At 29.1% G+C, this 19119-nt stretch overlaps 1 long non-coding RNA gene and 1 pseudogene across 1 annotated transcript; one reads left to right on the top strand and one right to left on the bottom strand.

Moving 5' to 3' along the window:
* The first annotated feature begins 12140 nt into the window (after positions 1 to 12140).
* Positions 12141 to 12968, top strand: LOC114184332 (annotated as a pseudogene).
* A 3581-nt stretch (positions 12969 to 16549) lies between these two features.
* LOC114185931 lies at positions 16550 to 17957 on the bottom strand. Its single transcript, XR_003604930.1, has 2 exons — positions 17393 to 17957; positions 16550 to 16742 (listed from the first exon to the last, which is right to left on the bottom strand). It is a non-coding gene; the product is annotated as an uncharacterized LOC114185931 (long non-coding RNA).
* Positions 17958 to 19119: the final 1162 nt, after the last annotated feature.

Genomic DNA, 19119 nt, shown 5'->3' with positions numbered 1-19119 from the left:
TATTTTGATGCTTCAATAGATTGAAGCATATGGGAATATTAATTAAATGTTATCCAAGACTAAAATATTTTAATGATAATTTAGAATATAATCGTTCAACGGTTGTGTGGTACAATATTAATGCAAAGATATTAAATACTATTAAATAAAATATGAAGTTGAAATAAATATACGGTTGGTAAGAATTATAGTGTGCGCATGATAATAATTTCTTTTGATGGGGTTATATTTAGCTAGATCAAAACTAATTGTTCTTAAATGTCTGAATGAAGTAATTAATAGAAGTACTTTTATTTAATTGATAGTTTTGAATTTGTCTTAAATACGTAGTTATGTTAAGAAAGAGAAGTTTGTTACTTGTCACCTAGAATAATTATATTCAACTTAAATTAAAAACATTTCCAATGAAAAAAACTAATTTGGATTTTTAACACTTTTCAATGAACATTCTCTTACAGAAACAAAATAAGTGGTGGAGACAAAGGATTTTCAAAGTCCAGACACAAATGGTATAAATTATAACATACAATCCACTTCCCTAATCCATAAACTCATGCCACCTAATTTTTATTAATTTTCATATTAGCAAAATCTTTTGTAACAGTTAGATTGCAAAAAATTAAATTTATAAAAGTTAAATATATTTTTAATCATTAAAATTTGTATTTGTCTTATAATTTAGTCTATAAATTTTAAAAATAAATAATAAATCCAAAAAAAGTAACATTATTAATTTAAAAAAATTATATTAATTTAATTTTAAAATTTAAATATTAAAATATATCAAAATTTAGAACTTGACAATTTTAAATTCAAAAAATTAAAAACATATTGAACTTTTTATTAAAAAACATTGCCCAACACACTATCTCTGTATTTGCATATATTAAATGTTTTCTTTTATCTAAACAAAATGATAGTATGATTCTTATTTTTTAACTTTCATCATTTATTTTCTGACATAACTTGGTGTGAATTATTGATTCTTAAAAAAATAGTAATATATTAATTAGTCATGTTAAAAATAAAATATGAAAGTAAAAAATTTAGAATTGTAATATCGTTTTCTTTTTTTAGTGATATATCAAAAGTAAGTTTGAAGTATAAGGTAAATTTTGATGAAGCTTGGAGGGTTAATTCCAATTTGTTTGCGACCACATCTTGCAAAATAGTGCAAAGATCTGTTGAGGTATTTGTTTCTTGGTAAATGTTGCTACTTGATCCTACTTGTTGTTATATTTGGCAAACATGTGTACTATGTAGTTTTTCTAGTGGTGAAGAAGAAATCTTGTTATACGACAAAATTCAATAATTGAGATCATAGTTTAATCAAATAAAAAATGTTTCATGCACTCAATTAAAGAAAAGTTGCAGTGCTTCAAATTACCAGCAGACATGTTTATTGATGACTATTCAGAATGTGAATATGCAAACAACATTCTACCGTTTAAAAGAAAAAAAAAATTACTTTAGTGAAGATGTGCACACTTCCCTAAAATAAAGATGGTTTACTGTCCCAACCACTGGAAGCATCTCTTCAAAATGACTACAAATTTGTCACACACTTGTCTCTGTTTAAGACATAAAAATGAACATTGGAAATCTCACCTGGGTCCAATTCACACTGGTACATGCAATTATTTGGAAGAAAAAATTAAACTTTGTCAGTGAATATGGCTTATGAAAATATTCATTCCTTAAATACAACAATTTAAAAGGAACAGGTTAACTTTAAGATATAATTACTTACAATTGGATGAAAATATAAAAATGTAAGAGTCCGTATTGGTTTTCTTATATTGTCCTCTTCTGGATATTAAAAATTCATTCTGTTAATATTTTAAATAGTTTTTTAATATATTTAAAAATATCAAAATTAATGGTAATTAAAGTATTATACAATACAACAGAAAAATAGTACAACAAAATTCAATAAAAAATACAAATTTAAAAATATATTACTGTCAATATATCATTTATACTTCCTTAATAAACAAAACCAAATTAGTATTTATATGGCCTTCTATTATTTTTTGTTTACGGTTAAAGTTTATAAGTGAGTTTAAGATTAAAATATAAATTTTATATTGATTAAAAATGAAAAAATTGAGTATGATATAAAATATAAATATAAAGATTCATAAATTTATTATTTTAAAGTTTTGAATTTAAAATGACATTAATAATTCATGGTTAATGATATTTTGACTCATTTTTTTTATTTACTTTTAACCTACCATTATAATCACTCTTAGATCATCACATCACATTACTAAAAAAATCAAAATAAATAATTAAAGGGTGGTTAAAATGATAGGTTAAATGTGAGTTAAAAAAGGTGAGTCAAAATATCATTATCCTTTATTGATGTTGTGTTTTCTCCATAAATAATAATATTTTGACATATTTTTCTGACTCACTTTTAACTTACAACTCCAATCACCTTTTGATCATCACATCACACTATTAAAAAATAAAAATAAATAATAAAAAGATGATTGGAGTTATAAGTTAGAAGTGGATCATTGAATCAAAATATGATGTGATCAATTTTCTCTTCGACCCTGAAATATAAAAGTACAAAACACGTAGAACATGAGATACAACAAAAGAACTGTTACATCAATATGCAAAATCTTGTGTAACATGCTAAAGCAATCATAGAAAGAGGAGATTAAAGAAAGGTTTGAGAAGAGAAGTGTGATTAAGCAATAGTTGAAGGGATTAGAGTGCAAAATTGAGGAAGAAAAAAAGATTGAGAAAAAGAAGAATAGAAGATGCCATGTGCCGTCTCTTTAATTTACAAACACATGAAACCAAAGGGACCTTCTTGTCTGTCTTCGTTCTGTGTTTGTTTGTGTGAAAGAGGAAGTGAGTGGGTCTTATTGGGCATCTCCACCAACCAGTTTTTCTCATTCTATTTCTGAAGTTGCTTGCATTGTTGGGGTGCTTCTTTTAGAAGCTCCACATAATTGTTGCAAAGCCTTGGATCACACCCAGCCTACCAAATTATGACTCATCCAAACCTTTTTTGTGACCAAACCTTATTATATTATTGGGTCCATTAATTGGGGAACAAGACTTATTATGCCTCATTTTGTATTCATTATCTTCTCATTGGAAGCAGAGAACAAAGACAGATATTTCCAAACAACTAAAACATACACGACAAACATCCACACAAGAACCCCAAATACACAAATCCTATTCACATTTTATGCTTTCTTCAATTTCACCATTCAAACAACCTTCTACTTTAATCAAAGCCTTCACAACTATGGAATGAAATATACATATATATATTTACTATACTATATATAACTGAAATCATGTCGGACAACATAGTATGTCACCATCTCGACCAGAGCTAATAAGGATTAGGCATTTCACCCAAAACTAATAAAGATCAAGCATAATTAATAAGAAGATTTAGACATAAACAAGATTAACGAAACCTTAAAAAAGCTCAAGAAAGTTAATCACCTAAACAACTGTCAGGTTTTACAAGGAGGGGATTTCACTGGGAAGAACAAACACCAATGAGATCTAAGTCTAACCACATAAGACACTGACACCACTCTCAACCTAAAACCTTAAGGCAATGGGTTTATGGGTCTTTATTCTTATATAGTGCTCCACTTTCTCATTTCTAGCCAATGTGGGACTTAGAATCACACTTGGATTCCTAACAACAACCTAGGTCCAATTAGGTAAAAGCCCACAAATCCATTATAAATAATAAATAATGATATTTTGACCCACTTTTAAATCACAACTACAATCACCCTTAAATTATCACATCACACTACTAAATAAAAAATCAAAATACTTAATTGAAGGATGATTGGGGTGATGAGTTAAAAGTGAGTCAAAATATCATTATCCATCAATAATATTATTCACAAGATAAATACTATGCATTTATTACAATATTTTATTATCATCTGACGCACATATCTAACTTGAGCATCAGAGTGTCTTTTACGTGAATACTTTATTTTGGATATTGAAAATATTTCGAATCTAGTACATTTCCGACTACGTAAAAGTAAAGTGGAGAAATCTCTTATAGATGATATATAAGAGAGTAGTGATTGGCATGAGAGTTATGCATCATTATAGCATACAGAAAAGTAGTCAAATTAGGGAACTTTTGCTTGTAAAAGTGCATTTGAGTAAGAGGTAGTGTAACTTAGCTTCTCATTTTGTTGAACCTTGGCATTTCGAGCTTGACATTTTCCATATGCAGAACTTTCCCTTTGAGTGTTGTCTCTGAAAACAGACATCACACATGATGAGTATATCGTAGAAAGTAGACAAATTTTTAATTTGGAAAGAAGGAAAAATGAGTAAGAAGTTGATTGAGTGGTCAAAATTAAATACTAATAGGAGCCAACTTTTGGCAACAACACTGCAGCTTTTGATTAAAATTGTTAAATTGTACTGGTTTTCCTTGGTGACTGGTTTAACACCTTTTTTAGCCAAACCAAAAAATCTTCAGTCACTTGTTTCGTTAGGCCATTTAGTAGGTGCTGAACATTTTGCTAAATTTGGGGACATATCCATAATATTTTTTCTTGGTGCAATGTGACCAAATAGTAAAAGTAAGAATTGTATTAATCAAGAATTATAGTTATGTGTTAGAAAGTGCTGTGTTTCTCTCAAGTACTGCAATGCCATCATTGTGTAAGTTATTTGCATTGTGGTAACTTCACTTCTAAACAATGATACTTATCATAGTAAAGAGTCAAAGTAGTGCTAGAATATTATCATTAGTCACATTCCTTACTTAAAAAGAAAGGCATAAATCAATGCTGTGATGAAACAAATGAATTAATGATTAGTGGCAGCAATTAAAGTTTATTTGTGGAAGAACAGAAGCCAAACCCTCCCTTTTAACTTGGTTGTTTCCAATGATAGAAAATAGAGAGACCAAGTATGGTGAAAAAGGTTCATTTGTCTGCTTTACCTAACTAACGTTTTTAAAGACTATTTGTTGGTTGAAAAACAACCAGAATAATAGAAAAGTAGATATAGGATATATAATGTTGTTGGTTAAACTGTGGAAAGAAGATAATTTTCACAGTATCACAGGCTCAAAGTCTTCTACATGCAAAACACATTGTTGGTTCCGAAAAGAAAATTTCATTTTTCAACACTACACAACCCATGTCAAAGTAAACAGTGCCTTCTTTAAATTCTTTAAGCTTGCTTTACATCTACTTAACTTTCAACATAGACAGTTTTTTTTTTTTGTTCAATGGAACTAGAATGCTTGTTCCTGAAAATATTTGTCTCATTATTCGATTTTGTTTATGTATCTATACTCTATGGTTGAATTACAAGCAAATGTAATATTAAATGCAAACATGGTGTCACTGTTTAAGTTAAAATAGGTTCCACTAATTTTTGATGGTCTTAATGGAGAATTTGATTACTAGGGTGGCAAAGTAGGTTAGCTAAGTTTGTCAAACTGGCATATATCTAAGATGAGATGGGCAAGTTGAGACAAGCAAGTTTGCTGGTTCACTTTTTCTTAATTAAAGATTAAAATAAAAAAAATATTTAAATTTTTATTTTATTTTTGTCAGGTTTATAAGGAAGGGTATCACAACACCAGAGCCTAACCACTTTTATTAGGATCATACTGCACTCGTCTGAGCCGGTATTAACCATAGCCGGTATTAACCATAGGCTCTGATACTACTTGTCAGGTTTATAAGGAGGGGTATCACTGGAAAGAACAACACCAATGAGATCTGAGCCTAACCACATAAGATATTGACATCACTCTGAACCCAAAACCTTAAGGCAATGGGTTTATGGGTCTTTATTCTTATATAGTGCTCTACTTTCTCATTTCTGGTCAATGTGGGACTTAGAGTCACACTTAGATTCCTAACAATTTTATCTATTAAAAACATTAATAAATTATTAAAAAAATTTATAAGATTAAATATGATTTTAATATTTATATATCAAAATAAATTTAAAAATTAAAAAAAAATTGAAAATATATACACTATTCCGTCCACTTGTTCTTGATGAACTTGTTCTTGATGAGACAAATTAAAATTTTTAATTTTGTTTGAATGTAATATGTCAACCTAACCAGACTCATATTTAACGAATCAATATCGGATCAAGCCAAAATATAACGGTTCTTTTATTATTATGGTATAATTATACTTGATAATTACTAAAATGTCAATTTTAAAAGAGAATTACCGATATAGACAAGTTCTATCAGATTGTACGACTTCAAAAGAATAAGTCGTATGTTACGAGTACAACTTTACTAAGGGTGTGTTTCTTTGTGTAGATGGATATGGGGGAGAGTGTGAAGATGGATTTGTATAGATTTAGGTGGATGGATATTTGTGTTTTTTTGAGTGGATTTAGAGGGTAAAGTGAGTGGATTTGGAGATAATTTTTATGAAAGTTAGTGAAAGATTTGATTGATGTAATAGATAAAATTATATGTTAAAATAGATATATTTATTAAGTTACCATAATACCCTTGTGTAAAAAAAGATAATGATTTTGTAATTTGATGTTATAAAAATAATTATCATTAATTAATACGAATTTAAAAAAATATTAAAATTATATAAATTTTTAAATAAAAAAAAATTAACTTTTTATGAATGTAAAAAAAAGTTAAAAAAATTTAAAAAAAAGTCAAAAGAAGTTAAGGAAAACGAAAAAAAAAAAAAATCAACGACACCGGTGTCGCCCTTTGTAGAAACAAGGCACCGGTTATCACTCCACTGAACACAACACCACACCGGTGTCACCGGTGCCATCCCCAACCCCAAAACACCTCACCACCACCGTGACAGAACACCTCACTCACCACCTTCACCTGTGCCATCCACTCACCACTCCAACACCGGCTGCCCCTGCAACACTGCCGACACCGTGCCCACACCGGTGCATTCACAAACTCCACGTTGCGAGGGCACCGGTGCCTCCCTCACCACCCTCACAACCAACCACCACTGCATTATCACCACTCACTCCAACACCACTCACTCCACCTCCAACACCACTCACTCCACCACCCCGCAAGACACCTCACAACCCTCCCGCAACACAACACCGGAGAGACCACCACACCCCCAAGGTAACTCACCTCTCACGATGCTTCACAAAACCTCTGCCTCACAAAACCAAACAGCGAACCCTTGCAGCAGTTCAAATTGTGTTGTGTGAAGCAGTTTAAATTGTGTTGTGGAGAAGAATCAAAATTCGGGAATCTTGCTTTGCTTCAGTAGCTTCAGGAATCTTTTCATCAAAGTACGAATATTGCACTGTACTGCATGTGAGCGGAGTCAAAAAACGAGGGCAAAATGGGGAAAGAACCCTCTTTACTTTGTAATCTGCTCATGAGAGGGTGGATCGAAAAACCAACACATCCCTTAAATCCGCTCTCCCTAATCGGTTTAAATCCATTCAATGGAACATACCACCATTCAAGAATCCGCGCTCTCTAATTCGTTTGAACAGTGCCATCCTCACAAACGAACAGACCCTAAGTCGTGCAGAGCAAATACACCTTCAGTCTGATAATAATATTAATAGAATGGAGTACTTTATTTTATTTATTAAAGAAAAAAAGTTGTATGGGAGTTGAACGACTTGGGACTGAAAGTCATAATTCTCATTTATGACTTATATAAATTGTGGTTGTGGTGTAAGACTCCTTTGAAATGAAGTCTACAAATTTAATGTTTTCTATTTTTTATTTTTTAGTTGAAATAATAAATTTAGTTTTATACTTAATAAGTTGTATTAAAATAACATAAAAGAAATAGTGGGAGACATATTATTAAAAAATTAAAGAAAGAAGGAAAAAATGTTAGATATGTGTAAGTCATGAGAGAAAGAAAAAAGGATAGGTAAAAAAAAATGCACAAAAAAAGTTTGGGTGAACAACAACTCAAAGAGAGATTGTTTGCTTCTTGATTTATTAGAACATTTGTTCAATATATAGAGTACAATGTCTCATCATATAGAGGGAAAAGTAAAAACCAAATAAAATATAATATTTGATAATAATAAAAGAGAATCAAATATATAATATCTCTATCAATATAAATAAAAGCAGGAGATATATAATATCTTTATCAAAAAATATTATTAGAGAGAAAGAAAAGAAATATTATGTGGGAAAATGATAAAATATATTATAAATGATGATATTAGTTTTAAAGTTCTACAATAAGGTGATGATTTGACTAATCTATGAATGGACAATTTCTTCTATTATGACCTTCATTTCTATAATAAGTACATTTTTTTTTTGCTTATGTAAAATTGGGTGGTCCATTTCATTATGGATACGATTGGTAGTAGGTCTTCCTGATTCCTTACGTCGCTTGTGGGGGTTAGATATGAAATTCAGTCTCGTATTTGTTGTGTACAACTCACATACGACTTTATTAAAATCACACTAAAGTCATACTTGCTGTGTATAATTTAGTAAAATCGTACTCATCACATATGACTTGTTTTTTTGAAATCATATAAGTCTGATACAACTTACCCATATTGGTAATTTTTTTAAAACAAATTACCCATTTAAGTAATTATCAAGTGTAAATTATACCATAATGGTAAAAAAACCAAATATGATGGACTAGTCCGTTTGAAACCCGTTACTAATACAATAAATTGAGTGTAGTGTTCTTGTCTAGCTAGTTAAGACCATGAATATTCCAATAATATTTGCCTACATTTTTTTAGATAAAAAATCATATGAAGTTCTTTTATTGGAATAGAGGTGGATAGAAATCCAGCCCAATTGTTATAACATAGCACCTCAATAATAAGAAATAAAGTGTTGCACTTGCACATGATGTTGAAATATTATTCCATAAAAAAAAACTGTCTAAGGCCCATATGTAGTCCAAGAAATTATAGATTTTTCTAAGGATAATGGTAAGGCTTTTTCACAAATAAATCGATGGATATTTTATATTTATAAAAAATAAACGGCTAACAACAGGCTTCTTGGCATATGTTTTTGCTATTATTGAGATTAACAAAGTATAAATATTTCAGTTAATGATTTAAAATTTTCACCGATTCAAATTTACAAATTCTTGGTTGTTAATGTAAGATCTCAGTTTTACTAATATTTTCTTTCCAACTCTATAATTTTTTATAAATTTCAATTGATGGTAAAATATGTGTCAAAAAGAATGCTATTAAAGTTCTTTTAACAGATTAAAAAAATTGATCCGTTGTTCTTATTGGTTCTTAATTGCAGCAAATATAAGATAGGTCCATTTTGATAAATATAATGTACTTACATATAGTGTAAAAAGCTAACAAAAATATACTTTTAGTCCATTACAAACTACTGTATGTATATGTGATGAATTTATTAATTTTATTATAGTCGTTATTTTCAATCTCTGATTAATAATATTTTTTATCTGTTAACAGTATAAAAAATAATATTCATCATAACATGTTTAATTATCTAACATTACTGAGGGAGTGTCTGATTAATTTTTTTTAGAAACAATTATTTATTTTATCATTTTTAAGAAAGAAAATAACAAGAAGTTCTTTCTCTTCAATTAATTGTTATTTATGCACGGATAGGATATGAGTATTGGATACAACACATATCTAATGCGTCAATACATTTATAACAATATATAAAGAGAATTTCTCTTTTGTGTCCATATTTCATAATATCAGTTTTACTCTTAATTATTTTAAAAAATAATTATTTTATAAATAATTTATTTTTAACCGTTAATCTAATTTTTTTTTATCTTAACTTATTATTTTAAAAACTTTTTTTTATACATATCTTTTGTTTTAATTATACATTTAACAATATTTTAAAAAATTATATATTTATTATTGATCTTAACTTAAATTTCTTAAAAATTAAAAAATACAAACACATACGCGTTTGTATCCTATACGTATGTGTGTTGCGTATGTGTGTTCGCTAGTATAAGTAAAGTGGAAGGTCTCACTATGGTCGTAGATTAAGTGTAACATAATCGGAGAAATTAAAGGAACAATCGAATGAAATTTTTGCAAGCTAATTATCATCATTAATATTAAGGAAAGAAAAAAAATGGAACAAATATATATTTATTTTGTATCCTATAGGAAAGAAAATATTCATAGTGAAAACTTATAAAAATATAACGTTTTTTAAATATATGATATAAAAGATTAAAACAAGATGGTATAAATTACATTATTCTTCGATGACAAAAAAAAAAGGCATATAAAATATTTTTAGTGCTTTAAATATTCAATCATATAAATAATGATACGAAGTTTCATTTTATTTAACTCTCTTATAAGATGTCCCTCAATTGAATGTACGACAGAAAGATTTAAAAACTTTTTAGGATTGACTTAATTAATGTTAACTTAAATAAATATAAATTTATTTATCCATATTAATTTTATTTGTCTTTAATATTTATTTTAATTAACATATATTACTTTTTTAAATTAAATAGATTTTATATGTTAATTTTACATTTAATATAATATTTATTTATCAAAAATAAATTACAATAACTTTACATTTTTTAAATTATTTTATAAAAAAATAAACTTTTGTATTTTCTTACAGTCAACTAACAGACGAAGAACCACAATTTTGGTTAACGTTACTGTTTGAAAACTAATTTTATATTTTCTTATAATAATGTTATATTTTAGTTTAAATTAAATAATTTTAATTTCAGTTTTATAAAATAAAATCATTGTTTCATAATTTTTTAAAATTTAAAAGTTACTATTTTTAATATATGTTATATATACGATATTATTTTTGTCCAAATATGATTGACACGATTAACATACTGTTTGATTTGGGGTGAGATGGAAAAAAAGAAGAGAGAAGCACAAAAGTAAAACTTGAAATTTTGAATTAAGAAAACTAAAATGGTAGTAGATATAATTAACGTGAAATAAAAAAATAAATAAAACTAATTATCTGACGTTGCTATTTATCAAAATGCCCTCATCAGATTAAGAAGGAATTTAAAATCATTCTGAAAAAAAAAAATTATGAATTAATCAATATATAATGGAAAAATAATTACAAAAAAAATAAAATTTGTTTAAAATCAAATATATCTATATCCCTTATCAAAACTATAAAAATAATGCAAATAGAGAAAAATATATATCTGAAGACAAATATATAAGTGTTTATATGATTTTGTTGACACATATCGTTATCAGTTATATATGTTTCTACTATACACTAAGTCTATACATATACGTGGCTTGTAATGAAAATTGAATTTAAAAATATGAAATGACATTTATTTATGCTTTTAAGAAGTTTATAGTCAAAATCAAGTGATTATAGATCACATGTTGATAATTATAGCATGTTCTCGTTCAAATTGTATTATGTAAATATGAGACTCTTATTTTTAGTTCTTTATTTTATCATATATAACTCGAAATTTTGGTTTTAATTTTAAGAATTTTCAAACTAGACAAAAATGGAGTATAAAATAGATAAAATACTTATATGCAATTGAAATATAATAATCTTGTAAAATAGATAAGTTATCTACTATTTAAGTATAACCATGTATAAAATATGAGATAAAGCTTTAGATTTTAAATATATATCATCTCAAAAAAAAAATTATCACCATTTAACTCGAACTATACTTTAAAATAAATAACATAACGTTATATATATATATATATATATATATATATATATATATATATATATATATATATATATATATATATATAAAAGATGAAATTTATAAATAAATATCAAATAAAAGTATTTATGATATAAGATTAAATTGAAGTCTAATTATATTTTTATAAATCTTACAAACTTTAAAAGAATAAAATGTGATCTCATTTTAAGTATATTTAATATCGATGAGATCATTAATTGAAATGATTTATTCTTAGCATAAATCTATTAATATATTATATCGAGAATGTTATTTATAGAATAAGTTTGATTATAAGATTAGATTGCACAAATTAATTTTATCTTATCTTTTCTAATCAATTTATGATTTATTTGTATAATCCATCACTATAAAAGTGTGCAGTTGTAGTCCTATTTTATTACTTTTGGAAAGAGAGATAGGAAGAGAGATACTAAGATGACCATGTCATGTGATGCTGTGATGACACGATCAGTTTGGTCCTACAATCTCGAAGCAGAATTCGAGTTGATTCGTAGGGTGATTGGGTTATTTCCTTTCATCTCTATGGACATAGAATTTCCTGGTGTCATCTTTCAGTCGCATCCAACACTCCGACAACCACAAAATAACTATGCAGTGATGAAAGCCAATGTGGATTGTATGCATCTCATCCAAGTTGGATTGACCTTTTCAGACTATCACGGCAACCTTCCAACCTTTGGAACCTCCCATCACTTCATTTGGGAATTCAACTTCTGTGAGTTCGATGTCACGTGTCATCCTCATGCTCCTCACTCTGTCGCCCTCCTCCAACGTCAAGGCATGGATTTTCATAAGAATCGAAACTTAGGAGTCAACATTGTGCAATTTGTTGAGCTCATGATGATCTCAGGACTCCTCTGCAATAGTCATATTCGCTGGATTACTTTTCACGGTGCTTATGATTTTGCCTACATGATCAAGGTATTGAACCATCGTTTTCTACACATGCAACCACTTCTACCTCCCAACTTGGGTGACTTTCTGTAACTCGTTAAATTCTTCTTTGGACAGGAAATATACGATGTTAAACATCTTGTGAGATTCTGTCCCAACCTTCATGGTTGTTTAGACAGAGTTAGTGAGTCTCTAGGTTTGGATAATAGTGCAAGAAAAAGTCATCACGCAGGGTCCGACAGTTTGGTCACTCTGCATGTTTTTAATGAGATTAAAAAACTCTATTTTCACACACAGAATGACTTGAAAAAATATGCAGGTGTTGTTTATGGTTTAGAGATGTTATGATACTAATGTTTTATAATATTTGTACTTCTCTTGCTTTTGTTATTTTCATGCAAGTGGAAAAATATATAAATTTGATAACAATTTAAGTATTTTTTATTTGATTATTTTTTAATTTAATATTTTTTTAAAATTCAAATATGGTTTAATTAGTGATTTAGTCTCGTACTTTGTTGGTTTGATTCATTTTGGTCATCTTATTATTTTTGGATTTAATTTAGGCATTCTATTTTTTAAAAATGTTTACTTTGGTCCTTTAATTGTTTAAAAAAGTTTAATTTAAAAAAAATCAATTTAATCCCTCTATTTAAAATTTTGATTCAATTTAGTTTCTCTATTTTTTAAAATGATATAATTATGTCATCTCCAATTTGAGACCAAATTAATAATTAAATTTAATTATAACTTATATATACATGCTAAAAAAATAGAATTTATACATTGAATCACTCCATCTAAATATAAATAAATTGAGTATTTAAATCGGGTGTAAAAAATAAAAGAATTTAAGTATTCAACACTTTTTTTTTTCTTTTTATAATTGACATTCTTTCGTTGAAAAATGAATTTGTTAAACAATGGAACACATGAAAGGATGACTATTCACTCATCTATCAGGCCAATTGACAATAAGGTAGTATAAATAATTCGTTTCTATGATGTCATTATTACACATATGGTTTTATGATACTTTTATCTAATGATTTTGACAACCACGTTTTTATTCATTGGGATCATATTCTCCATATTAGGTCCATCGATTGCAAATTTATTTTATTGGTTGGGGCTCCATAGTAATTACAGATAAAACTTATCTTTCAAACCAAACCTCATAAAACTAGAATTATTCTCGCATAGGATACACAACATCCTCAATTATTTTAATTGTTTACATACATTAAATAATGTGTATATTCAATTTTATTTTGACCCATTAATAGGATATCCCATACTTCAAAATCTCAGCATACTTGCTACAATAACGTACTTTGTTCACAGTAGGGGTGGGCAAAAAATTTAATTTTCTTGATTCAATTCACTTTTGTTCCAATTCATTCCATTTATAATCCATTTTATTAAAAATCTAATCCATTTAAAATCCATTTAATGGATATGGATTACAATCTAATTTACATTTTATATATCTTATGGATTGAATATCCATTTTATAAATCAAGAATTTTAAATATGGATAATCCAAAAAATCCAATCCAAATTTTCAATTAAAATTTTTAGTTAGGTTAGACTAAAAGTTGAGATGAACTATGCTAAATTCAGACTTGGATGGGCCTTGCTCGACGACCTATATGGATCGGACAGGCCCGACAACCATATTTGGATTGCCTGATGACCTTGACGTACCTGACGACCCAGACGGGCCCCACGATTCAAATGTGTCCGATTACCCGATTGGGCTCGACGATTTGGACCGGTCCGTCCGGGTCGTCTGGCCCGTCCGGGTCGTTGGGCTCATTCGGGTCGTCCGACCCGTTTGGGTCGTCCGACCCGTTCGGATTGTCCGGTCCGTTCGGGTCATCGGGTCCGTTTGGGTCGTCGGGCCCGTTTGGGTCGTCCGGATCGTCGGGTCCGTCCGGGTCGTCGGGTCCGTCCGGGTCGTCAATCCCATCCGAGTCATTCAGGCCTTAATGACACAAGTTTTAAGAAATTCAATTTAAATTTCTTTTATTAAAAATTGATTCTGGATTTTAAACTTGATCCAAATATTTGGATTGGATTTAAATCTTGATACAAATATTTGGATCTAGATTTTAAAAAAATCCAAACTACTTTTGCTAAAAAAATGGATTTAGGTCAAAAATCTAATCTAATTATTTGGATCTAAAATGGATGTGGATTGGATCATTAATTATCCGATCCATGCCCACCCCTAGTTCACACCAAACTATCTACATTAATGAAGTTATAATTATTTATTCAGTCTTTTATATTACATTATACATAGATTATAATCTCTTTTTTTTTCAGTTCTTCAAAATACAACAAATTATGGATGATATACAAAATTAAGGAGACTCATTGAAACTAAATTATAACTTTTTGAGTATAATTAATATATTCTCCGATGTTGTTATAGTTTAATACATTAATTCATTATAAAAAATAATATTCATATCCATTACAAGCAAGCTCAAGCACATCCTCAACATGGATCATTATTTGATCTCCCAATGAAGAATTAATTGAGCCACAATTACAAATTTGTAATTTAATGATTTCTTCTTCAAAACAATATATAAAGAGGATTCCTCTTTTTGTGTCCACATTTCATAATACCAATTTTACTTTTAATTATTTTAAAAATTAATTATTTTATAAATAATTTATTTTTAACCATTATTCTAAAAACCTTTTTTTGTCTTAAATCATTATTTTAAAAACTTTTTTTATACATATTTTTTTTTTAATTTTACATTTAACAACTATTTTAAAAATTAATTATATATTTGTTATTAATCTTAACTTAAATTTCTTGAAAATTAAAAAATGCGAACACACAGATACAATAACGTCTGTGTGTTCGCTAGTTTAATTTAAAAATAATAGGATACGATACGTGATATATAAATATTAAAAATTTTACAATAATTCTTAAAAACATAACAAATATGTGATTGTTATTGTCTGAATCCAAAATAAAAGTATGTGTATTAAAGTTGTCAATATAAAAAATATAAATTATTGTCATCGTAAAAGTACCACTACAAGAAAATTTTTAAATAATGATCAATTTTAGTAACCATAAATATGTTAGAGACTAATTTCCTAATTAGAAATCAATGTAGAGATCAATTATTTTGGTAGCAAAAACCTTAGTAGCTAATATTATTGACCAATTTAGATACCAATTATTTTGATAGTCAAAACCTTGGTAGCTAATGTTAGTGACCGATTTAGAAACCAATTCATAATAAAAATTATTTTAATTATCAATTTAGAGAGAAATTATAATTTTTTGGAACTATTTTAGTTGTCAATAATTTTTAGTTTATAACTTGTTACCTAAATTGGTCATTATATAGTGACTAATTGTTTTTGTCATTAAAATTAATTATTATTCAAATATTTTCTTATAGTGTACTACTATTTTATAAATTAGATATTTCATTGATAAGTATCGATAAAGTATCGGATACGAATATGGATACGGATATATGTCGGACACAGATACGTAACTCAAGTTGAAGTATCAGTGCATTATTATAAATCGTTACCAAACAAATAAAAAGTGTGACTTTAACCTATTGCCCTTCTTCAATGAAAGGATAGTATGTTGCCATTTGAAAATTATGTGAACAATAATAGTTTAATCATGGTGTTGATGTTAGACATGTCAAAGTGAGCCAACCCGGCTCACACGGGTTGGCTCACCACGGGCCGGGTCAAAATACTAGTGAGCCCAACCCGGCTCACTTTAAGGTGAGCCAGATTTTTTGTAACCCGACTCAACCCACCACGAGTTGGTGGGTTAAGTGGGTTGGCTCACCAACCCACCTACAAAATTGATTTTTTTTTTCAAGTATTGAAATATTTCTAGTAATCATAACAATGTTTTCAACATCAAATTTGATAAAAGCAAAGATGTCATTTCCTCCTGAGAACCATAGTATTTACAGCTTGGACTGCCATATACACACAAACAAGCACTTTAAACTAACTAACTAAACATGTTCAAAAGTTGCTATTCATTTAGCCTCCAAATATTTCTTAGCCTGCATATGCAACACCATAACAGAGTGAATCCAATGCTACAATGACCTGCATAGATAATGAAAGGGTTGATTCAGATCACCTTGAATCAGATCACATCACTTATACACGTATACTCCAACTCAAAAGCATACAATTTTGCATATACTTAAAACAACAACAACATAATAATGCTCAGTATTCTGTTTAAATTACAATAGCAGAATAATTACTAACACAATTTAAATTCTAACAGGGAAGGTTATGCGACAAAGATTTAACCAATTACTAACACAATTTATGAAAAATAAACAGAAGCAACCAGTAGATTTTCGTGCTGCAAATTGAATCAACTGTCGTTGGCATGATTTGAAATGTTTGAATTTTGGAGATTGATGTTAAATTTGCCACTGAGATTGATGTGCAATTAATACTTCCCAATAGGCAAATGATTAATTGGTATGCATGAAATGGACTTATTCAGTATATGCAACATGTGGTAAGGCAGAAACTAATGCATAATGCTTCAACAATGGCCCCTGGACATATGCAGAATTTAGTATTTGTACAGAAACAATCACGGAGTCATGTTAACCTCAAATCAAATTACTCCTCAAATTCAGTATTTGTACGAACCAGAAAGATATGCTAACCTCAATCGCAACTTATTTGAGATGTAAACAGAGAAAGAAAGAAACATGAAAATGACGTCGCAGTACCGAGTGAGAGTGGCTAAGCAGAGGACCAGCAGGAGCAGAAGAAGCGTCGGCTCGACCACCACCGAACGGTCGGCACCAACGTCAACCACCACCGCCAAAGAACGACCGACGACCACCACCTCTATGCACCACCGCGACGGACAGGAGTTAGAGGGAAGGGAAGGGAACTGCGAGTGGGTCGAAATTGAAAATGAGAAGAGGATTAGGTTAGGGATTGCGTTTTTTCTCGACTCGACCACCACCGAACGGCCGGCACCAATGTCGACCACCGCCGCCAAAGAACGACCGACGACCACCACCCCTATGCACCACCGTGACGGACACCAGTGAAAGGGAAGGGAATTGCGTCTGTGTGGGTCAAAAATTAAAATGAGAAGAGAACTAGGTTGGGGATTGCGGCTCGACCACCACGGAACGGCCGACACCAACGTCAACCACCGCCGCCAAAGAACGATCACGACCACCACCTATGGCACCACCGCGACGGACACCAGTGAGAGGGAAGGGAACTGCGTCTGCGTGGGTCACAAATGAAAATGAGAAAGAAGTTAGGGATTGCGTTGCATTTTTCTGATTCTGAATGAAATATTAATTTTATTAAATTACATTTTTTTAATAAAGGTGGGTTGGTGGGTCAGCTCACCATAATCCGGCTCAAACCCACATAGCCCGCGGGTTAAGTGAGCTTAACCCGTTTTGACCCATTATCGCAAAAAAAAAAGTTCCCATTGACATCTCTAGTTGATGTTATAGCAGTATTCACACTAGATAGAAAAAAACAGTGTTCCATTGTCAAACTTTTCACATGTAAAAATGTGCTCATGTTGGAGAAGATGTACTTTTCTTTTCTTAGTTTCTAAAAATACACGCGTATAAAAACCCTAATATTATATAAAATTTTGCATGTGTGAAGATTTTATAAAGATATGCCCCATGTTAAGGCTTATCAGAAGGGTAATTTTGAAAGAACTTTAGTAATATATAATGTGAAAATATAAAAAGTGCTTCGTGGGAAGTTACAATTAATTTCAAAATTTGAGTAAGCTAACACCAAGAATTAAGAATATTCATGACATGGAACCTAAGTCAAAACCTAATATGAACAAATATTCTTTGTCCTCTGTCGCTTCTCACGGATTTGCGGTAACATTCATATCGGTCTTCCGTTTATTTGTATAATTATGTATCAATAATTAATATCACATAATTACATTGTTTAATTGGTATGTTGTGAAAAGACAAAGCATAAACATAACACATACTTTTGTTTTTCTTGGTTCCATGACATCTTATATACCTTATATATGTCACTTACGTTGTCTCATATCATTTTTATTGAAAACATTTATTTTCATATCCAAATTCTAACAAATATTAAATTTTTATCGCATTATTATTCTCATTGCGTAATGGGTATATTTTCGTACTCATATTAGTACTCGTTTTCTTACTGTTTCAATATTAATTAATTAATTTTTATAAAATAAAAAAAATTAAGATAAGGAAAACATAACATTATTAAATATTTAATTTTAAGAGGATGATTGTTTTTTCGATATCAAATATTTACAAAGAAATTATAATTAAATATATTTCAAATTAGAATACCAAATAAAATTTCATGAGAACCAAAATATTTATTAAATTTGCAAATATTAATGGAACCTATTTTTTTTATGCATTAATCAGAGTTATAATACACCACTTAATCAAAATCATGCAAAAAA

The sequence above is a fragment of the Vigna unguiculata genome, chromosome 5 (genome assembly GCF_004118075.2).
Source record: "Vigna unguiculata cultivar IT97K-499-35 chromosome 5, ASM411807v1, whole genome shotgun sequence".
NCBI classification, from domain to species: Eukaryota; Viridiplantae; Streptophyta; class Magnoliopsida; order Fabales; family Fabaceae; genus Vigna; species Vigna unguiculata.
Note: the sequence above shows the minus strand (reverse complement) of the source record. Positions and strands in the feature narration are given on the sequence as shown.